Source organism: Equus quagga, chromosome 22, assembly GCF_021613505.1.
Source record: "Equus quagga isolate Etosha38 chromosome 22, UCLA_HA_Equagga_1.0, whole genome shotgun sequence".
NCBI lineage: Eukaryota > Metazoa > Chordata > Mammalia > Perissodactyla > Equidae > Equus > Equus quagga.
Window position 1 is genome coordinate 28,541,673 of NC_060288.1, and position 23,859 is coordinate 28,565,531.

Consider the following 23,859-nt stretch of genomic DNA (forward strand, 5'->3'; position numbering starts at 1 on the left):
TAGAATTGTCAGAGTTACACTAGGCACCAGGTCTCAGTGAGCTGAAATTCAATTCCATCTTGTCAATTTTGTTCTTCATTTTCGTTTCTATTTATTAATGTTCTACAAGGGTTGTGTATAGCTGGGTCATAGTACGCATGTTCTTTGTTCTTATAAATGTTTAAAAATATGTATATGTAATGTCAAAAAGTACTGAGTTTCAAGTTTTAGTTTAAATACTACCCTTTTTTTTTTCTCTTTGCTAACTAAATCAACTCATTCAAACAATTTTCTGAGCAACTACAGAAGGCTGGATATGAATTAGGTGGTGAATTTTATCTAGACGGCAGGAGGTAAAGAAAATAAAACAAAACATAGTAATATATGCTGATATGAAGATAATATGGGATGAAGTGAACAGGAATTATTGAGGTACTACTCTAGGATTTGAGGGTCATATCAGAAAAAGCCCTTCTGGTAGTGGGAGAGGGGTATGTAAGGCAAGACCTGAATGACAAGGAAGCACCAGCCTTCTGATGATCTAGGACATGCTTTCTAGGCAGAGAGCCCTAAGGTGACACTGAGCTCATGCACACTGGATGATGGAAAGAAGGCGGATGTGGCTATAGTGTGGTGATCCTGGTGGTCAAGGGTGGGAATAGTAACAGATTGTCTAGATCAGAGCCAAAGTCCAGATCGTGTAGCGCATTGTGGTTTCTTTCTTTTTAAGTCCAAGCCTAGAGAATTTTAAGTCCCCCCTTGCTATTAGTCTATGATGGTGTGGCCACAGTTGAAATTCTTAGAATTTCTCTAATCTCCACATCCTCTTTCTTTTAGTTAAGGAGATCCTTCCAAATAATATCTCTGATAGCAAGATCCACAGGGACCCCAACTCAGAAGAGGACTTTAAATTTCTGATGTATCAGTGCCATGAGATCACAGAATCAAACACCTAAAAACAAAACAAAACAGAACAAAAACTCCTCATAAAGAATTAAGTAAAAATCACAAGTTCAAGTAGACTCTGCCAGTCTTGGATAATACTCCAAAAGGTATTGAAGTAGGAAGCTTAGGAGATAGAGAGATGGAGAGAGAGATAGACACATAGATAGATAGATCTGATGCATTCATTGAGTTCTGGAAGTTGAGACATAAGATATGTACCAGACTGGTCTCCCTCTTGGCTCTGTTACCTTGGGCATTCTGGGCAGGTCAAAACTACTGGGGAGCCAGGAGATTCTTATGCTCTATAGTACATCTTACCTGATTAAAATAATGGGTGAGATAGATACATCAGTCTCAATTACTGTTTAGCTGAATTAAAAAAAGAAGAAAAAAGACTCCTCTATATAGAGTAATGCAATAATTTCCCTAAAACTGAATCAGAAGTTTCATAATCTTAATGCGACTTACTTTCTGTAACTTTTTATTCTTTCTTAAAACATTTATTGCTCATTTTGTACATTGTCCTCACTGAATGTTTTTCACTGTGAACTCCTAACATGACAATTGGTTTCCGACAAATTCTACTAAAAGTCTGGATGTTCCGATGGTAATCTAGGTCCAGTCTATCATTTTGAAAACAAAGAAAAACATTAAATGAAACAAATCTGAAAAGTTTCAGAAAACTTAGATCAGTAAGGTAAAAGGATAGTAGAAGTAGGTAAAGAAAGATGGAGAGGATTGCAGTAACCGGATTGACTGGACGGTAAATGAAGGCTGCCATATTGTTCCAGATAGGTTGCTTTAGACTAGAGAACATCAAACTTTAGAATAAAAAGAAATAATGCTTGGAAAACAATATTAACATGGTAAGTAGAATATAGTAAAGCATCAACAACTGCTATTTATTAGGTTTTCAGCATTCAGATCTTTAGTACACCTTGAGTGAAATGTGTATGCACATGGTAATGTGAACTTTAATTAATAAATTATGTAAAAGGAGATTACAAAGTATTTATGCTTAGCCATTTCCACATTGTTCACTGTTATCTGTTACGCGTTGTTATAAGAATCTAAAGTCCCATTTCAAGTATTTTGTTTGAATTTGAGATATGGGTATCATTTTGTATAAGCTTATGTTTGAAGTTCGTATTAAACCTTTCCTGTTTTTGTTTATAAACGTATGTTACTTTAGGTGTAAATTTACATATAAATTGAAACAAAAAACTTCTCTGAAAGAGTAATCCCCACCTATAATTTGATGTTTATCTTTTTGTATTGTACTTAAGCCTAAACAAATTGAAATGAACAATTCTTTCTTAATAGCGCATTATAAAAACCTCTTTAAAGGATTCATGACAAGAGTTTAGCTAATCTAAATTCATTTGTATTTGGCCAAATGAAGCACACTTCACACTTAGAGCACGTCTGCCCTGTTCTTTTTAAACTAGCAGATCCAAATTTGTAGTCTATGCGTGTTTTCAAATATAAAATACATTTTGTGATCTAAATGTGGCGATTCCGGCTATTCTGTAAACTCAACACCTAGATAAAAATGAGTCATTTTAGGTGAGTTTTCTGTCCTTTTCCTTAGTAAGTTCTTACATGACAGTGTAGGTATCTTTAATTTTTTCCAATTCTTCTCTTTTATGAGTGAAGACATTTTCACTATAGGACACAAGTGTGTTTCAAACTAAAATGCATACAAGTTCAGATTCCTCTTTGGCTCATGAGAAATGCATTTGAGTGATTGTATTTGTATAACAATTTAACAGAAACTGGGGAAAAAAAAGAAAATTAGTGTGAGATACATAATTAAGGACCCCTGAGAGATCCCTGCATGATTTTACACCGAGATTCCTTCTGCATGGGTAAATAATAGCTAAGATTCCACATCTGTAAGTCATGTCGACCTGCCTAGGTTAGATGCGTTACAGCCCCAACTAACAACACTTCAATTTTTACCTCTGGTGATAGTAGAAAGAAAAACATCTGGTTGCCAGAAGGAACTGGGTTTGATTCCTGGCTTTTTAACCTTTGATTTGTGTAATTTGGGCTAAAATATATATTCCTTTTGAGGCTCAGTTTCCAAGGAGTAAAATTCTAGGTGATAAGATTGCCACATAGATGAGAAACTATAGGACTGTCAGCTAAATATCCATGGGCAATCAAAGTTACTTTCTTTTTGATCCTTTTCTTTCTTTCTCTAGTTAGCTCTTCCCAAGACTATTTTCTACCCTTGGACCCCAGCACTGGGATAGCACTGCACCTACACATTACAGTTTTCTTTCTCATGCCTGATTCTATTCTCATAGTCCCAATTTTGGCATATAACGTGACCATCCACCCAACCTAAGTCAGGAGTAAGACTCCTTCTTGATGTCATTTTGACTCCACCCCCCCCCCCCAGTGTCCATCACTGACGAGGTCACTACATTCTCTCAATTCTACGTTTTTAATATCTTTCAAATCCCTCTCACCATCTTGACTATCCCTGAACAAGTTTAGAATCTCAATATTTTTTTTGTCTTACATCAACATATTTGGCCTCCATACAATCTATCTGACAATCTCACTTTGAATTTCTCCTGTAGTCAAAGTGATATTTTTTTTCCTTTTTCTCCCCAAAGCCCCCCGGTACATAGCTGTATATTCTTAGTTGTGGGTCCTTTTAACTGTGGCATGTGGGACGCCTCCTCAGCATGGCTCGATGAGCAGTGCCATGTCCTCGCCCAGGATTCGAACTGACGAAACACTGGGCCGCCTGCAGCGGAGCACGTGAACTTAACCACTCGGCCATGGGGCCGGCCCCCAAAGTGATTTTTTAAAGTACAGTATTGAGGGGATCTAAAGTACAGTGTAGTGTCTACAGTTAGCAATACTGTATTGTATAATTGCAGGTTGCTAAGACAGTAGATCTTAAAACTTCTCATCACAAGAAAAATAAATTTTTAGCTGTGGCAAGTGATGGATGTTACCTAAATTTACTGTGGTAATCATGTCACAGTATATATATATAGCGAATCACTATGCTGTACACTTTACACTTAAGGTGCAAACAGAAGTGTAAACTTAAGTTATAAACGTAAAACAATACGATGCTGTATGTCAAATATATCTCAGTGAAACTGGGCGAAGATAGATAAATAAAAGTGCAGTGTCAATTATCAAGGTAAAATCTTCAGTCTCCTTTACCCTACATTTTAAAATCTAAGCAGATTAGTGTGACATGAAAAGTCCTTTTTTTTTAAACTTTATTATTTTTTAATTTTTTTTGAGGAAGATCAGCCCTGAGCTAACATCTGCCACCAATCCTACTCTTTCTGCTGAGGAAGACCAGCCCTGAGCTAACATCTGTGCCCATCTTCCTCTACTTTATGTGTGGGACACCTGCCACGGCATGACTTGATGAGTGGTGCATAGGTCTGTGCCTAGGATCTGAACCGGCGAACTCTGGGCCACCAGAGCAGACCACACAAACTTAACTGCTATGCTACCAGGCTGGCCCCACAAAGTCCTTTTTTGAATTAAACATGACTTGTCACTTCCACATTATCTCATACTATTTCTGTATTTTAAAATAATTAAATGCAGTTTCCCGATTCTACAGTGCCCGTTCACATTTCTGTCTTGTTAGGGACAAAATACTCTCTTTTATCTGAAATGCACCTCCTTGATTCCCTACAACCTCCCTCCTAATCTTGCCAGGTGCTCCTCCTGACTAACTTTCTTCTATTCCTGGAGATTGAGTTCAGACAACAGTCATTCAGGAAGTGACTGAGTTCCACCCCCCCACTCACCTATCCAAGTCTGGGTAAGATGCCATTTGCAAGATGTCACATTATTGTCACTATTGACAATAAGTGTTATTATGTCACTATTATTGCAGTCACAGACTTCGTTGTACCTGTTTGTTAGCTAGTCTATTTTTGTAGCAATATACTTTTTGATAAGAAATGTGTTGAATTCATCTTTGTATTATTAGAGCATATAAGATTTTAAAAATAGTAGTTTTTATTAGGTCTCAAATTCCTGGTTTGGGGTGAGTGATGATATGGAGATATTGGTGGTGGCAGTTTTATACACATGCCACCATTACACTAAGACTCTCAGTAGTATTTGATTAGACAGCAGGACATTGAAGATGCATATTTGCTATAGAAATAATACCATAATTGGCACCCTACTTTCATTGAATGTAATAGAATTGGCCTTCCTGATCTAATTTGCAAATAGCCTTTGTGTTAAATCTCTCCTGAGAGTGAGCTCAAAAGAAAAAAGGGTAAGACATCACTTACAAGACATGACAATTAAGCTAGACATGAAGAAAACCTCCAGTTAGTATGACGTGTCAAACATGAGAACCAGCTGTAAGACAGAATCACATATTTTGAGAGTTGGAGGAGATCTTAGAGATTATCCATTTCAATGCCCATGTTTTCTGCATTATGACCTTCAGGTTCAGAGAAGGCAAAGTCTCTGTCTCAGGAGACGGGAAGTTTTAGCCACAGCCTACATTAAGACACAAGTCTCTGATTCCCTGTCATTTGTTAATCAATGCTGCTTTCTTGTTGACAGTTTCCTATAAAAGGATAAGAAATAATATCAGAACAAATGTTTTTTATATGAAAAATATCAACTGGTGGATATTATTCATCAGATAAAACACAAAAATTAGACATTTTCAAAATTCCCCTAAATATTACCACGGCCATTTCTATTCTCCCAGAATATCTGAAAAGGGAGAAAACAGAGAATATTAATAGAGGAAAATAGGTATAAAATTTAGAAACAATATTCTAAGTAGGAACTAGGACTTTGAATACTATTTGAAGAAAGGTAAATCTGCAAATACGTTTATTTTAGTTTAAACACTATTTGAGAACATTGAGGATGTAGTTAATCCCCTGGGAGTTTATCTAACTGTAAATTTAAGCAGAAAACATAGTTGGGTTCTTATGTATTTTCACATTTTTATGGAGAAAGGTTTTTTGTTGTTTTTGTTATTATCTTAATTGAACTGAGTGATTCTTGAGGATTTCTTCATATCACAATAAAGGAAATAATCACTGAAATTAGTCTATTTTTCTTGTAGAAAAATATATCAAATGGAAGAAAATCTATAGGTATCACTATTTGAGGGTTTGTACATTCAGTCAATGTGGGTACTTCTGGACAATAGTACAATGATAATAAGATAATACTCATTTGTTTAACTCACTCTCCTCATCTACCTCTCTTTGTGTTAGATGTAAATGAGAAAAAAAGGTCTATTTAATTAATGAAGACCTCATGAATGCTTCTTTTCATTAATGTGTCTTCTCGTAATTAAAATTTTAACATATTTATCTCATTCATTCATATGCATACAGAATATTATAAAACCAGTGACATTTAATAATTAGAAAATGATAATAAAAATTTATTTTATCCAATTTATGTTAATTATGATATGTCCTTAATGCATTAAATTTGTGGGAACTTATTTTGATGAATTGAGTTAAAGCATAAAGTGTGTATTTATTCCCAGAGAAACAAAGTATGGAAGATGGTGGAGACATCATTTTTTATGGACCCATAATACAAGGATAACATAGTGAGACTGCATTGTGTGGGGAGTGAAGAGCTATCAAAATATATAGGCAGGAAAAGCAAAAATAACATTTCTGCCATAAGCATGTTAGTGTTGCCTTTCTTATTGAGTAAGGACTAGCAGAAAGTGAGAGAGAGAAAGAAAGAGAGACTAGAAAAAGAAATTAAGTTAAAATGTCTTTGTTTTAGGTTGCAAGTTAGGGGAATTACTAGAAATAGTAGTAAGCAGATAGGTGAAAATGGGTAGGTGGAGATAGAACCACCATACGTAGGAGAGAAATAAAGAAATTATGAGGACAATAGTGACGGCAGTTTAATATATGGAAGAGGAATAATGAACAAGAATAAAGTGTTAAGACATTATAATAGAAGAAAAAAGTGAAGGAAGAAATGGCACCAAAGGAGATGGGAATAGAGTAATCAGGGACTAAACAGAGTCCCAGGACAGTAAAATAATATGAAGGTCAAAGGACTAAGAGTCTGCAGGATTTAATAAGCCTTTATATCTTGTTAAAGGATGTGCATATTCGATGAAGTTTTCCAAGTTATTTTATAGGTGCATTTTTGACAAAAAAATTTACCTATGTGTGTTATTTTAATCTATGTAGTTGTAAACCATGGAAAATGGAAGTTCTAGATTCTACAGGATTGCTAGCAAAATTTGGAGTTTTAATTGATTATCAGGATGTTTTGCAAGCCATATTAATTAAAGTTGCAAATAGTAGAAACAAAATCAAATTAGCTTAGATTGTAAACATGAAAACTCAAATCAATTTATCAGATCATATCGCACTAAGTCAATGAGCGGGTATGACTTTTGAGCAGCTAGATTTCTGTCTGTTCACATAATCTCCTTTCAACAGCTTTAGCAGAAAGAAAACTTCTTGCTTTTAACACCTATATATCAAATCTACTGTAACAACTACCACAAAACATTGTAGCTTAAGAGAAGACATTGATTAGATCTAGCAATTTTGTCGGTCATAAATTTCGTCAAGGATTGACCTGACAAATCTCCTGTTCCAATGGTGTTAGGGATTCTTTGGTAGCGTTCAGCTGACTGATCACCTAGTCTGGATGATCCAAGATGGTTTCATGCACATATCTACTCTCTTGTGACGATGTGTGGAAGGCTTGGCTCAGATAGGGTGCGTACGGGTGGAATATCTGTGTAGTTTGGACTGCCTCACAGAATGGTGGCCTCAGAATAGCTGGCCTTCTTATATGTTCATTCCTGGCTCCTGGAAGGCAACAAAGAAGCTGTCAGTCCTCTTAAAACCTAGGCCTGAAATCAGCATAGCATCCCTCTGCCATTTTCTATTGGTCAAGCAAGTCACTAAGGCCAGCCTTGAATAGAATGGAAATTAAATTCCACTTCTCAATGGGGGAAGTAGCAAAGTATGTGCAAGTATCTTTAATCAACCATACTTGGAAAAAATCCTGATTGACTCTGTTTCTGCCTCTGTCATATCTTCAGATGTATGAGAAATAAGTGATTCACCAACAGACCCAAAAGAAAGGAAAAGAAAAAATTGCCATGTGGAAAAAGTAAAAATAATAATTAATAAACTTCCTCCATAGATTGACTGCCTCAGGTCATTATCTAACCATCAGCCTTCTCCCTAAAGAGTTTAGTAAATATAAAGTAAGTTATTTGTATATGGACTTTCTGAAAATATTACTGTAGTAACTTATTTTTCGTTCTACTTCCGACAATTCATATAATTACATGGTCTAAAATTGAAAAAAACCTGAAATAAGGTTTTCCCCCTCTACTTTAACTTAAAAGACCAATGTGATTAATTTTAGGTTATGCATTTGACTATTTCTTAAGAAAGAAACAAAATTTTCACTGACTTTTTTGCAATGATGCTTTTAAGTTAAAGGCAATAGTGACATATTTGATTAGAAGTTCATGGATATACATGACTGACCAACCAATGCAAACTATTTCATAAGGACTAAGAATTAATGAGAAAGAAATGGAAATACAACAGTTATGAAGAAAGTGGCACTGTGGATTTGACATTTATAATGGATTAGCTGTTAATTTTTCCTCTTCTATATGTTGCTCTAATAAGATTTGTCAGACTACTGTACAATTTATCTTCCTGCACATTTCTCTTACAGATGATGGATCACTGCATATTATAAGCCAAATTTTCAAATAAAATGAAGAAGAGACTTGCTCCCAGCGATAGATGCATATGAAACAACGGCATTTGTATGATTATAACCAAGACACCTAAGCTCTACTTTTCTTTCTTCAAAAATATTTATGTAATCATGGCTAGACTACCAGTTAAATTGTGTTAGATATTTTTTGCTAGTAGTTCATGTGTGAAGCAGGTATTGTTTCTACCTCTTTCTCTTCTTTAATTTTCTCACCTTCTTTCTTCTCTATCTGCTTTTCTGATATTTATGGCTCACTGATATGCCTCTCTCTCTCTCTTCCTTCTCTCTCTCTCTCCTCCCTTCTGTCTCGCCTATGTCTTTGTGCCTCTTTCCTTCTCTGTTTTTGTATCATCCCCTGTCTGTATTGCTCTTTGTTTCTCTCATTTACATTGGTCTATTTATGCCCAAAGAAAAGAGATCTTAAAACATCTTTATATTTTTTTTGAAGAAGAAGATTAGCCCTGAGCTAACATCCATGCTCATCCTCCTCTATTTCATATGTGGGACTCCTACCACAGCATGACTTGACAAGAAGTGCATAGGTCTGCGCCCCGGATCTGAACCAGCAAACCCTGGGCCCCTGAAGTAGAACGTGAGAAACTTAACCACTGTGCCACTGGGCCGGCCCCTTAAAACGTCATATAAATCAGACATATTCAGTAGATTCAGTAGATTCTCATTGAATCAATGTCCATGTAGAATGCAGTCAAAGAAAGACAGGGTTCGGTAGGTCTACAGTTTATTAGGCTAAAGCCAATGGACCAGAGATACTGCTGGCTTTAAGTTTCAGCACTTCAAGAACAATGTAGTTGGCCCCAGTTCAGACAATGTCACCAAAGTTTATAATCTGATCTGTCACTGTCTCTGGCATTAGATATTAATTCCATATCCTTTCCTTGTTTCTGTTCCTCCCCAAATAAACGTGCAATCCTGACTACCTGTTAGGAAACATCCCAGTCTCTCTACTCATGAAATAATCCCTGTGTAGTATTTTGTTACTAACATATATGGGCAAAAAGCTCAATTTTTCAACTAGTGTAAACTCATTAAGTCTAAGTTTCAATATTAACTCAAACTCGCTCTTTAGACCTGGACTTGGAATCCCAATAGAACTCTGTGCTTTGCCATGGAAATTCATCAGGAAAACTCCCAAATGATAAAAACAAATATAGAAAACTGATTGTTATTGTTTACGTAAGATGTTAAGACATTACACTTTCATTAATGTATTCATGATATTTCCCACTTTAATTTACATATAGTATTTAAGGACACATATATGAATAATAAAAGATGCATTTATATGGGTCCACATAAGTTAAAAACAAAAAGAAGTTTTATATCAACCTTCAAATTTAGTCCTACTACAAACTAAAAGTATGTTTTTATTTTACAAAATTAAAATCAATTACTTCACATGATTTATAAACTTTATCGTTGATAAACACTGTTATATATTAAGTGATTGACTTAGAATAATTATTTCTTTAAAAAAGCTCGTACTAACCAGATATATAACACTTAAAGAAATAAGGTTATAACATATTTATACTACTTCTTGTTTGAGAGAAGTTTTAAGGTAGATTATCATGAGATAAAATAAAATAGACAACGTGTAGATGATGAAGTCAAGAAGAAGGACAAATGAGTATAAGACTACATAAAGTCTTTCCAACATATTTATTTGCTATTTGTGGATTTTGCCAAAGGAAAAAAAAAATTAACAACATCCATAGTGGAAAACAAGCCTAACATTTAAAAAAGAAGTTATCTATTCTTGGTATTGAAGCCAAAAATTGCAATAATGTGCTTTTAAAAGAACACCATTAACTTATTAGGGAAATGACGTTCCTGGTGCTATTTATTATGCTAGCCTTGATACAGACCCCCAAAATCACCGGGTGGTAAACACAATCCATCTGCATGTCAAATTCATAAAGTTTGTGGCTCTTTCTTTGTCTGATTCTAGATGTAAAGATAGTGAATTTAGAATATTTTTTTTACATTTTGAGAGACAAAACTTGATAAATCTTTTCCCTAGGAAAATGCACAGACGTCAACCTCACAAGAGTTTGCAAACACATTTAGGATGTTTTGATTCCCCTGAGGCCCAGGTTGAATACTCATAACTAAGAGCAAGGGGTTCCCAATGAGTTTGATTATGAAAGTCAACTGGGAGTATTTTTAAAAATACAGATTCCTCGTCTGTCATCCAAGACATGCTAAATCAGAACTGGGAGGTGGTGAGTGACGAGAGAGGCTGAGAACTTCTGTTTCTAGAAAGTGCCCAGGTAAGTATCATGATCAGTGAGAATCCGGAACTCCTAGGGAAGAAAGGGCTGCCATTCTTTAGGCCATCTTCCATATATAAAATACATTAGACCTAGAACAAAAGATAAAAACTAGAAAAGAAGGTAACACATGGAAACAATAACGAACACAATAGACCACTTTTAGTTTCCTCTTAATACATGCTGCATAGTAGGTTAGTTCTGAATATGTTATCTCATTAGTTTCTCAACTAAACATGTACAACAGGTACTATTATGTCCATCACCCCCCCAATGATTACATATGCAAAAACTAAAGTTTAGGGAGGTTAAGTAACTTGCTCAAGATCTCAGAGCAAGCAAGGGACAGAGTGACTCAACCCCTGGGAGTCTGACTCTGGAGCCTCTGCTGTTAACCACTGAGCTGGACGATAATATCAGTAAAAACTTTCAGTACAACGTGCAAGTAAATTACATTTTTGTGGTGGACCACACTTCTCTGGAATGGAGATCCCTATTGGAGCAAGAATGCCCCTGCCATATACTAAGATGCACCTGGATCTAGGTGACGAGAAGCTTACTGGTACAGCCAGTTACCTCTCAAGGTAAGTTTGAGAGTACGTTTTGGGGAAAAAGACAGGACAGCTGGGTGTCTTTGGAGCTATGTATGCATTTATTGGCCTGACTTTCAAAATCTTTCCAAACAAAGCCTTACAATATGCCCAGTTCTTAGAACAGCTCAAGTAGCACGTAATACTTCTTCTACTAGAGAATGAAAACCATGATAATATTTGATATAGCCAACCATGCTGTCAAATTTTTATCTTGATTCTCTGTTGGATAAGGAAATTTGTATCTACATTTATAGTATTCCTACAGTCACTAGACAGTAGAAGATCCGAAGAAAAAGAAATGACAAAGATATCTTTATGTATGTTTTTACAAAGGTCACCTGAAACAGAAATTTGTCAATTAATTTTCTGCAAGTACTTCTCTTAATTTCTATTCTTCCTGAAAAATAGTTAATATAGGATTACATCCCCAATCATAGAAGGTAATATTGTCACAAGGCAGCTTTTTGGAACCAGTGCACAACTCTGATTGTCAGGGTAATGGAGAAAGTCCATACATGAATTATTCAAAGGCTTGTATAATCAGTACAGCATTCAAATTAAACCCCAGAATGTGCAAATTAGGCAATTATTCATAAAAATTATTAACATTTTAATTTTTCAGAGCTCAAAGTGACATTTTGTATAGCTTTGCTTCAATATAGCATGGAACGCTGCAATTAGAGCCATAGGTCCAGCTCCATACTTAAGCGTTGTATGTTTGGATGAGTGCTCACAAGTCTCTAAGTAACGTTGTGGAAATAAAGATAGTAACAAAAATTATTGATGATTCTGCAAATGTGAACATGTGTCTGATTGGTCAAACTCGTCAATCTTAATCAAGATATTATTTTGAAACCTCAACTTAATCACTTGTGAGGTTGTCCATCACTGACCCATTTTTTTCTTTTCCTTGGACAATAGGGTCCACAACCAGATAGCATCCCACCTCCCACACTCACAATAGAGATACATCCTTGTACATAACATTTGTAGACATTTAATTATTAAAAAAATGATTTTATTCACTGCAAAACATCAGTGTTTAATATTTTTCAATGGTTTAGCATAGAAATAATGAGGGATTGAATTAGGTCAGTAATATTGGAAATGGTGAGGCGAAGCCATATTTGGGTTCTAGAAATAACTAGTTGACAGTGATTTTTATGAGCGAGAGATATATTAAGAACAGCTGCAGAATTTCTACCTTATCAAAATAGGTAGATTATAATACAACAGAACAACTTAGGGAATTCAAGAAATAAGTGATTTGAGTGTATAAAAATGTGGTCCTTGTAAGAGATCAATGAACTTAATTTTGGACAACCTGAGTTCAAGGTATCTGTTGGAATTTCCTGTGGGCATGATCCCCTGCAGGCTGTTGGAAATGCTGTCAGGGTGCTATTTCATGACTGGGCATAGACATCCAATAGTTTTAGTAGATTCCTTGTGTGGCACTGGATGGAATACCCCTTATAGAGAGTGGCGCAATAAGGAAACAATCATTACAGAGATCCTCACAGAGACTCAGTCAATAAGGGTGAACACAGAAGATCCTGCAATATAGGAAAAAGACAATTTTGAAGCGGAGGAGAACAAAAAGCAGACATTATTCTAATTAAAAAAGGGAAGAATGAGTGCATTAATTTTCTATCTTTGCTGTAACAAATTACCACAAACTCGGTGGCTTAAAACAACACAAATTTATTACTTTACAATTTTGTAGATTAGAAGTCCAACATGAGTCTCACTTAGGCTAAAATCAAGGTGTTAGCAGGGCTGTGTTCCTTTCCAAAAGCTCTGGGTAAAGAACCTGCGTCCTTGCCTTTTAAAGTTTCTCGAGGCCACCTGCATTCCTTGGCTTGTGGCCCCCTTCCTCCATCTTCCAGTCCAGGAATGTTTCATCTCTCTGACCATTCTTTACTGTCCCATCTCCCTCTGTTCACAATTGGGAAAGCTTCTTCCCTTTTGAGGACCCAAGTGATTATATTGGGTCCACCTAGATAATCTTGAATGATCCCCTCACCTCAAGGCCCTTAACTTAGTCACATCTGCACAGTACTTTTTGCCATGAAAGTTAGCATATTCACAGGCTTTGGGTCTTAGGACGTCTTTGGGAGGATATTATTCTGCCCACGACAAGTTTCAAGAAGTGGGTTCAGAAGTGCTAGTTTAACAGAGGAAGGTATTATGGGCCATAGTATCTAATGTTGCAGAAAAGTCAAATATTGGAATTTTTTTCTGTTTTCCCATCTTTCAGAGATGTCATATTAATCCATTCTCCATCTGTTCTAACTACGAAGATGATTTAATTCAGTAACAGAGCTCTGGCTGGAGAAAGAGGCACAGCCTTCACAGATGAAGTGGGCTAGACATTCTGATTATTAATGTCCTCAAATACCAACAAGTAGCTAGCAATGCAAACTCCAATACTGAGCAACATGTGCGTGGACACAGTTTGATGGAAAGAGAGCAATTACTCTTTCCAGAATTGACATGATAAATAGGTAGAATTAAATGCTGAGAAGTCAAATACTCAAACTTCTTCATTTATGCTTTGAAAACTATATAATATATTAACCATTCATTGTTCTCTCACAGTTTTAGTAAATACTACTGGGAGAAAAAACATGTTAGATTCTTCAAGCGTAACGTAAGGCACATTTCTTTCGTAAATCCAATTCTGCATAAAGAGACCATGAAAAACACACTAAAAACGTAGAAAACTGCCACAATGTAAGGAATAAAGTTCAACTTTGACAATTTCATGATTTTTCCTAGAATCATGATTTACAGGAAAATGATTAACTTTTGAGTCAAACAAACCCTAAAATGAATCTCTGATCACACATTATTATGCTGTGTGATCTTAGCCAAGATAATTGCTACTATTATGGAGGCTATAATATTTACTACTATGTAGAGGCTCTTTTAGTCTCTACTGCCCATATATAAATGGATATAATAATACCAATTTGGAAATAGCAATACAAAATTAGAGAATATTAATGAAAGCATACACGACAGTGTCTGTTGCATAGGAGACACTCAAATATGAACAGTAACAACTATAGAAATATTTACTTCCCAGAGTCCATGCTACACTTTCAATTATCTTTAATTTTTAGTTGATGTAATATGTTCATTAGGGGCCAGCCCCGTGGTGTGGTGGTTAAGTTCTGCATGCTCTGCTTCAGTGGTCCAGGTTCATGAGTTCAGATCCCAGGCATGGCCCTACACCACTCATCAGCCTTGCTGTGGCAGTGACCCACATATAAAGTGGAGGACAAATGGCACAGATATTAGCTCAGGGTTAATCTTCCTCAGCAAAAAGAAAAAGAAAAAGAAAGAAAATGTTCATTATATGTATGTTATTGCTTATTAACCTAAACATTAAAACAAAAGGAAATAGGCAAGTTTTGGAATAGGAGAAAACATTTGCAAATCACCTATCTGATAAGGAGTCAATATCTAAAGTATATAAGGATTTCATACAACTCAATAGCAAAAAGAAAAAAATCAAGCAATCCGACTTAAAAATGGGCAAATGACCTGAATAGACATCTCTCCAAAGAAGATATACAAATGGGCAACAGGTACATGAAAAGGTGCTCAAGATCAGTAATCATCAAGGGAATGCAAATCAAACCACAATGAGATATCCCCTCATACCTGTTAGAATGCCTATTATCAAAAAGCTAAGAGATAACAGGGCTGGCTTGGTTGCATAGTAGTTAGATGCGTGGGCTTTGCTTCGGTGGCCTGGAGTTTACATGTTTGGATCCCAGGCACGGACCTACACACCACTCATCAAGCCATGCTGTGTGAGCATCCCACATAAAATAGAGGAGGATTGGCACAGATATTAGTTTAGCAACAATCTTCCTCAAGCAAAGAAAGAGGAAGATTGGCAACAGACTTAGCTCAGGACCAATCTTCCTCACACATACACACAAAAAGACAAGAGATCAATGCTGCCAAGGATGTGATTGCTAGGAGGAGGAAGTGGGGAAATGGCTGAAGGTGCTCAAAAGGTACGAACTTCCAGCTATACGATGCATAAGTTCTAGGGATCTGATATATATTATGGTGACTATAGTTAACAATACTATACTGTATATTTGGAAGTTGCTACAACAGATTTTAAAAGTTTTCACAACCAAAAAACTGAAATTGAATTTATTCTACATGGGGGGGGGGAGCATGAATTGAGGTAAGGATATAATAAAATCCTTTTAGTTTATGAATCTCATGTATGAATTCGTATTGTTTTTTTCTTTGGAATGCCATTTATAGGCATACAGCATATGGGAAACTCCCCGCTTCAATTCCCATTGTATAATTTCAGGTGATTATTCAAACCAAACTTTTATTTCAAATTAAGACTGCAATGGGTTAACTTCCAGAAAGAACTTACATCATAAGTGTTGGAGATATCAGTAATTTTCATGTAATATAAAAAGATAATTATATTTCATTTTCTTATGAAGATTTAACTTGGCAGTGGAGAAGATTTCTATGCCGACATGTGAGATTAAAATAATTAAAACAGCCCATAAAACCTAGTGATTTTTGAAAGGTCTATTTTTTAAAGTATATGATTTAAACTATAATTTTCTTTTAAAATTCATTGCCATCATAACTAATTTGAATTGTCTGTCAACATCTAACAGTGGGCAAAGCATGTTTGAGAAAAGTCAAAAGTGTGAGTAAAACAAAATAACATTCCAGATGCAACTAAAATATGCAGTACCCATAAATGACTACACATTTTTCACTTTGTTGATGCATAAATAAATATGCCCTCTACTGCAATTCTCTCCTACCCAAAATGTTCATATGCCAATCTGGCAACAGCTTAACACATATAAGATGATATTTGATGCCAAGGAAAGGCTGAATGTTTTATAATTGAAAAGACATATTTAAATTTAATCTTGGAGCGGCATGGTGTAGAAGAAATGACTGGGCTTGGAAGGGAAAGCAATGAAGGGGAACCGTGAGCAGACCCTAACTTCTGAGAGAGCTGGAGGACGGTAGTTTGCTTGTCTCAATTTCCTCATCAGTAAAACTGATACCAAAAAACTACCTGACATTATTTCTGTGAGCTAATTTTGTGAAAGTATTCTCTTTTAGATATCGGATTGTGCAAATTCAAGATATCATATTATTTCTGATTATTCTTTTACTGGTGTGTTCAAAGGAGAAGGAAAGAGACACTGAATGAAAAAAAATTTTTAAACACATCGCAATCAGACAGTCCTGATGTTAATCTATGATTTGCCACGTGCTATATAAGAGACTTGAGGACATCTTGTAAATTCTTAGTATCTTATTTATCTCATTTGTAAGATGAAAGGAATCCTATCTGCTCCATAGGTTTTGTGAGAAGTTGATAAAATATTTTTACATGAGTCAGGATAGACACCTCATAAATCTTAGTTTTCAGTCCTAGACTCTACCCAATTTATGAAAGTAATGTGTTCTCTTTTCTGTGTATTAACACTCTTCATTATCAAAATTCTAACTTAAATTTAAAAACAATGAGGGAAGACATTGTGGAGGAGAAGCAGTGCAGTCAGTGAACGTTTCTCTCTAATTGTCCTTTTGCAAATTAGTTTTGACTCTTTTTTTTTATTCCCTGATTTCTTCTTTCCTAAGAATAAGATGGCTAGAATGTGACAGTAAGAATTGTCCATTTTATTCCAGACTTCAAAGTCGGAAGATGGGAATGATGTTAGGGAAAAGATTCCTTTTCCCTTTTTCCAAAAGTTCTCTAACATGAAGTACGGAGAGAAAAGAGAAGCAATGTGGCTTAATAAAAGCAGTTTTAGGTCTTTAAATGATTTCAGTTATAGGGTGTTCACATACACGGTTGCCTGTGGGATAATATGCCGCTCACTGGAGAACCCTATTCGAAGTCAGATAAAGTCAAATACATCCGTAGACACACAGTATCTGTGTGCAACTTATTAAATACAGATTTCATAATCATTCAAAGGAACATCGTGTCTTCTAATAGCTTTGCTAAATTCTCTCTGTCTGGCTTAAGAGTCGCTTGTCCTTTGTTAGAGGAGTCTGTCAAATTCTCTTTATTTTAATCGTAAGAGCGCTGCTCGTTCCAGCCTACTTCTAACTATCCCAGTCAAGTCATGAAATGCTTTCTTGTCAATAAACATGTTAAAAATGCTTAATATAGAACGGTAAATAACTTTACAAAATTCTGTATTCATAAAGAAACATGGCCCAGATATGAGTGTGTAAAAAAAAGAACTCCTAACAGACCATTTATGAAATCTCGTGAAGCAAATTTGATGAAATAACTCAATATTTCATATTAATCACAAGTTAACTTGTGACAGAAATACCTCCGCAAAACCTGCTCAATTGGTGCACCTGGATGCCCTAAGAATAGCTTGTCTTCCGTGAACGTGTGACAAACTAGGTCAGTTGGGAGGGGTAACTTAGAAAGACACTCAGGCCACCATTGAGCTAGGTTTGCTGTCAGGCGGTGACATCCGTGGCTCTCTGTGAAAATACCAGGAGAGACAGTGCAATTTTCTTACAAAAGAGTAAAATGAGAAGTCACTGTAATTCTAGGAACAAGTCTTATTTTATAGGGACAAAAGCCTCAATTCCCCTAACATTTTGATTACCTCTGAAGATTGAGGCATTCATATTGGCCTAGAGAAATTGACAAAAAAATGTTTACTACTGACAGAATAATAGAATTGGTCTGAATCTACTAAATAAAAGTATGTAGAGAAGATATAAATATTTTCATTCTAAAACGCTTCTTAGGTGTCCATCTTTAAATATCGTATATCTAGTTTTACAGCTGCTGTCCTAGCATTTGAAGTCACAACCTTAAGAGTATCAGTCCTTTGGATTTTTTGACTGTCACTTTAAACAATCTTAAATACTAATGGATGGAAAATGCCCCAAGTATTAACAGCTGATATTTTAAAGATCTTATAGTCTTTAAGATCTGATTAAAGGAAAAAGACAACATATGGAGAAGTCAGGGGCACCTTGATTGAGAGATAGGAGTGCCAAAATGAGAAATGAGAATGAAATAGTACCTATATAATTAATTCATTAACATAACAAATGTAGTTGGCTAGGCATAGAGTATACTATGAATAGGAAGTTAGATGTGGCCCTTTTCATAGAATAGAGAAGAAAAACAGGAAATCTCAAGAAAGTGTGATGAGTGTTATGACCATGAATCGTCACAGGAGCACTTGTCAAGAAAGCACAAGACGCACTTGCATTTGGCAAGGAAAGTCTTCTCAGAAGCAGTGACAACTAGATTAATACTAAAAGGATGAATGAATAGGAGTCAAATAGGGGAGGTTCAGCTTCCAGGAAGAGTAAACGGCATTTGGCAAGATATAGCAGTGAGAGAAAATACAATATTCAAAGAACCAAAACCCAAAACACTTTCAACATGGCCAAGGCAGAGAATGTAAGTTGTGAGTGATGAAAGACACTGGACTGGAAGACAGGGCTGGATCTGGAAGGGTCCCATAAGCCAAGTCAGGAAATGTTTATGCAATCAAAACAGTAGGAGGTGAATGCTCAGCTTTTAGCATGGTGTGCTATTTCTTCATTTGTGTTTTAGAAGGATCACACTGGTTACAGTTTGCAGAAAGTAGTGAGAAATCCAACACACGTTAACGAAGAGATCAGTTGGTTAGAGATGATTGTTAATTAGATTGGAAAGAAGAAATGGGAAAAAAGAGACTATTTCATTTTCAGTAAGTAGTATTTAAGAGGTGGAATTGTCAGCACTGCGACTAAACATATGAAGATGGAACAATAATACAGAGGGTAAGGCAATGTCGACACCAGTTTTCAGGCCTGACTAGCTAGGGGCAAGGAAGTGTCTTTGTATTCTTGACAAAGGAAAAAAAGAGCTGCAGCTAGTACGAGGGAAAAGATGAAGAACTCAGTCTTGGTCATGATGAGTTGAATTACTTTTGAGATATCCTAGAGCAGACTAGATAGTTAGCTATGTAACGAAGGAGCTATGGAGCAAGAAGTCATCAGCATATAACTGCTACTTGAATACATGAGAATGAATACAATCCTGCAGAGCAAATGTATAATTGAGAATAGAATAGTGTCTGGAAGTCATATGAAAGGCTGCTAAGGCTTACAGGAATGGATGAATACAAGAAGTTTTCCTAAAAAGACTGGGAGGGAGCAACCAAAGGTAGAAGGAAACCCAAGGCAGTGTGTTGTCATGTCTACAATTAGAGCATTTTAAAAAGGAGGAAGCAGGTAACTATTCTGGATACTTTTCAAAGATCTAGATAGGATCTGAAATGTCCTGGGTATCAATAATTAAACTGTCAGGGATGATTTTCCTGGGAGGAGTTTTTAGTAGAGTGGTAAACATTGAAAAGACCTTGCAGAGAATTACAGAGAGAGTTTGAGTTGGATAAGTAGAGATGATAAATCAAACATCTTAAAGAATTTGACTACAAGGTATGCATTACAGAAGGGGTTTCCCGGGAAGCAGACATTGAAGAGGAGCTTATCGGGATTTTTTAAGGAGTGTCCTTGGTATTAACACTTGTGGAAAGAAGAGTGAGGGGGGCAGAATTGGGTAGAAGGAAAAGTGGAGCTGTGAGGCAGAACTGACTGCATCTTCAGCCAATTCCAGGAAGCACTGGAGATAAATGGCCCATCATTGGGCAGAAATGGCTAGATTTTCATACCCTTTCCTTGGTGAGTCATTAGTTATAGGCTGTCTCAGGAAGAGGGTAACTTTGGAAAGGTGGTGCTTTCTCTGCAGTGGAGGTAATTCCTAAAGGGCTGTCAACAGCACTCCTGGCATCTAGGCAGTGTGTTCCTTGATGCGGGATCCTGGTGGCTCACCAGTGTGTCACAGAGTCCACCCCAGCATTGTTTAAATTTACTTCTTAGGGAGCGAATCCTCCAGGATTCTGGTAGCCTTCTTTTGCTTGAAGAAACTGTAAAAAAGAGAAGTTCAGTGGGACAATCTATAGCCCCTCCAGCTTTATCTTGAGATTATAGCTAAATCTATGTCCCTTTCTGTTATCATTCTATATTGTTTTGGCTATTAGATATTACCCCTACAGTCTTGGTGGCTTACTTGGTGATGTGACCTATATTCTCCTATGTCTAATATTTTGACCATATATTCTTCTTAGGCCAGGGCTGCTGCATTTATCCATTTATAGTCACAACTGGACAGAGGAAACCTGTTTTCCAATTCTCATGTAAGGACCTTCGAAGTTAACCCTCCATCCTAACAACAAGCAAAAAGCTAAAGAGATTGAAAAATCAATGACTTGACATGGATCCGGAAGTGAGGGCAGGACATGGGGCAAACCTCTGTCCCCAAAATTGGAGAGGCAGGTGAACACAGGCCCTTCTAACTTGCTGGAGAAGAGAATCACAAGCAGACCATCATGGGCACCAGTGCTGGGGTAGGGAAACCTGAACTGTAATTGAGGAATTGCTGGAGGCTCAGTGGGGAAAACTCAGGGAGTTAAAAACTCCAGGGGGACCTCCACAATATTGTGATATTTACCTCCAGGAACTTGACTACTTTCCCACAGTAAACATTGGAAAAAGATACCCTCATGCTTCCAGCAAAGAGAGAGGAACAGGAAATATTTTGAAATACATCAAAGCATTCTATTCTTCTTAACAAGGAGGAAACCAGTAAACCAGAGCCTAACCTGCTGAGGTACTATCAAGGCCAAATTTACCTAGTGGAAGGGAAATACCCAACTCCATCCCACTCTAGCCATCCTCTCTCTTAAGCGAAGAGAAAAAAAACTGACAAACTATTGCAAGGTTCATAGTCCAGAGTCTTAGACTCACTAAAAGGCTGAGACCTAATCATAGGACTAACGAAGGCTTCCCTCCCCTGACCCCTCACCACCACATCGCTAAAGGCCAATATACAGCAGTTCTCTTTATCCAGTACAACATGTTTGGCTGTCAAGAAAAAAATGTCAAGTCACACCAAAGCCAAAAAAAACACAATTTGAAGAGACAGAGCATGCATTAGAATCATACATGGTAGAGAAATCGTCTTGAAATTATCAGACCAAGAATTTAAAACAACTATGATTAATATGCTAATAGTTCTAATGGATAAAGTAGACAGCATGTGAGAACACTTGGGCAATGTAAGCAGAGACATAGAAACCCTAAGAAAGAACCAAAATCAAAGGCCAGAGATTAAAAAAAGAACATTGTAACTTTAATGAAGAATGCCTTTCATGGGCTTCTTAGTAAACTGGACATTTCTTAGGAAAGGATCTCTGAGCTAGAAGATATATTAATAGAATTCCTGAAAACCGAAAAAACATAGTGAACAACTGAAAAAAAATCAGCACAGAATATCCAAGGGCTATGGTATGGGACAACTAGAAAAGACGTAACATATGTTTAATGGGAACATCAGAAGGAGAGGAAGAGAGAAAGGAACAGAAAATATTTGAAACAATAATGGCTGAAAATTTCCTCAAATTAATGTCAGATACCATACCACAGATCCAGGAAGCAGAGAAAACATCAAGTAGGATAAATGCCCCCCAAAACTACATTTAGGCATATAATTTTTAAACTACAGAAAATTAAAGATAAAGAAAAAATCCTGAAAGAAATCAGAGAGAAAAAAATCACTTACCTATAGAGAAACTAAGATAAGAATTACTGACTTCTCCTCGGAAACCATGCAAGCAAGAAGAGAATAGAGTGAAATATTTAAAGTGTTGAGATAAAAATGCCAACCTAGAATTCTGAACCCTGAAAATTATCCTTCAAAAATAAATCAAAAATAAAAACTTTCTCAAGCAAACAAAACTGGAGGAAATTCTTTGCCAGTAGACCTGCCTTGCAAGAGGTATTAAATAAGTTCTTTGGACAGAAGGAAAATAATATAATTAGAAATTTGGATCTACATGAAGAAAGGAAGGGCCTTGAAGAAGGAATAAGTGAAAGTAAGTTAAAAATTTTGGGAGGCCAGCCTGGCAGCATAGCTTCGGCAGTCCAGGGTTTGCCGGTTCACATCACGGGCATGGACCTATGCAGGGCTTATCAAGCCATGCTGTGGTAGGCATCTCACACATATAATAGAAGATAATGGCACAGATGTTATCTCAGGGCCAATCTTCCTCAGTAAAAAGAGGAGGATTGTCAATGGATGTTGGCTCAAGGCTAATCCTCCTCAAAAACATTAAAATTAAAATTAAAAAATAAAATAAAATTTTTTCTTACTCCTACTTGATCTAACAATTTGTTCAAAATAATAATAACAGTAGTTTATCTGATTATGTATGCTTAGTATTGTATATATTAATATATATAATACATATATATATTTATATGTGCTTATATCCAAGTGAAGTGAATGACAGCAATAATACATTGATTGAGAGAAATGAATTAGGATTATTTCTTTACAAGGTATCATTTACTCATACTACCCATGAAGTGATATAGTGCTATTTGAAAGTGAACTTGGATTAGCTATAAAACTATATTGCAAATTCTAGGGCACCCCTTAAAAATAGTATAACCAATATGTTAAGAAAGGAGAGAAAATAGTATCCTATAAAATGACCAATTAAGACTACAAAAGGCAGAAAAAGAAAAGAAGACAAAAGTTGGAACAAAGAACAAAGGCAACAAATAAAAAAACAGTAATGTATATGGTAGATATTAGTCCAACTATATCGATAATCACTTTGAAATCAATGTTCTAAATGCTCTAATTAAAAGACAGAGATTGTCACAAGGATCAAAAAATGACCCAACTATATGTTGTCTGTAAGAAACCCACTTTAAGTATAAAGACACATATAGATTAAAAGTAAACGGATACAGAAAAATACACCATCCAAACACTGATCAAAACAAAGCAAGAGTAGCTATGTTAATTTCAAGAAAAGCAGATGTCAAGGAAAGTTATCAGGGATAAAGAAGAAAATTACATAATGATAAAGCCTGCAATTTTCCAAGAAGGCATAAAATGTTTCATATGTATGTTCCTAACAACAGAGCATCAAACTACATGAGACAAAAAATAATACAATTGCAAGCAGAAATAGATGAATCTACTTATTATAGTTGGGGATTCAAATCCCTCTATCAGGAGTGGACAGATTGAGCAGGCAGAAAGCAGTGAGAACATAATTGAAGTCAAGAACACCATCAATCAACTGGATATATTCAACTACTTCATGCAACAGCAGCAGAATACACATTCTTCTCAAACTCACATGGTACATTCATGAAGACAG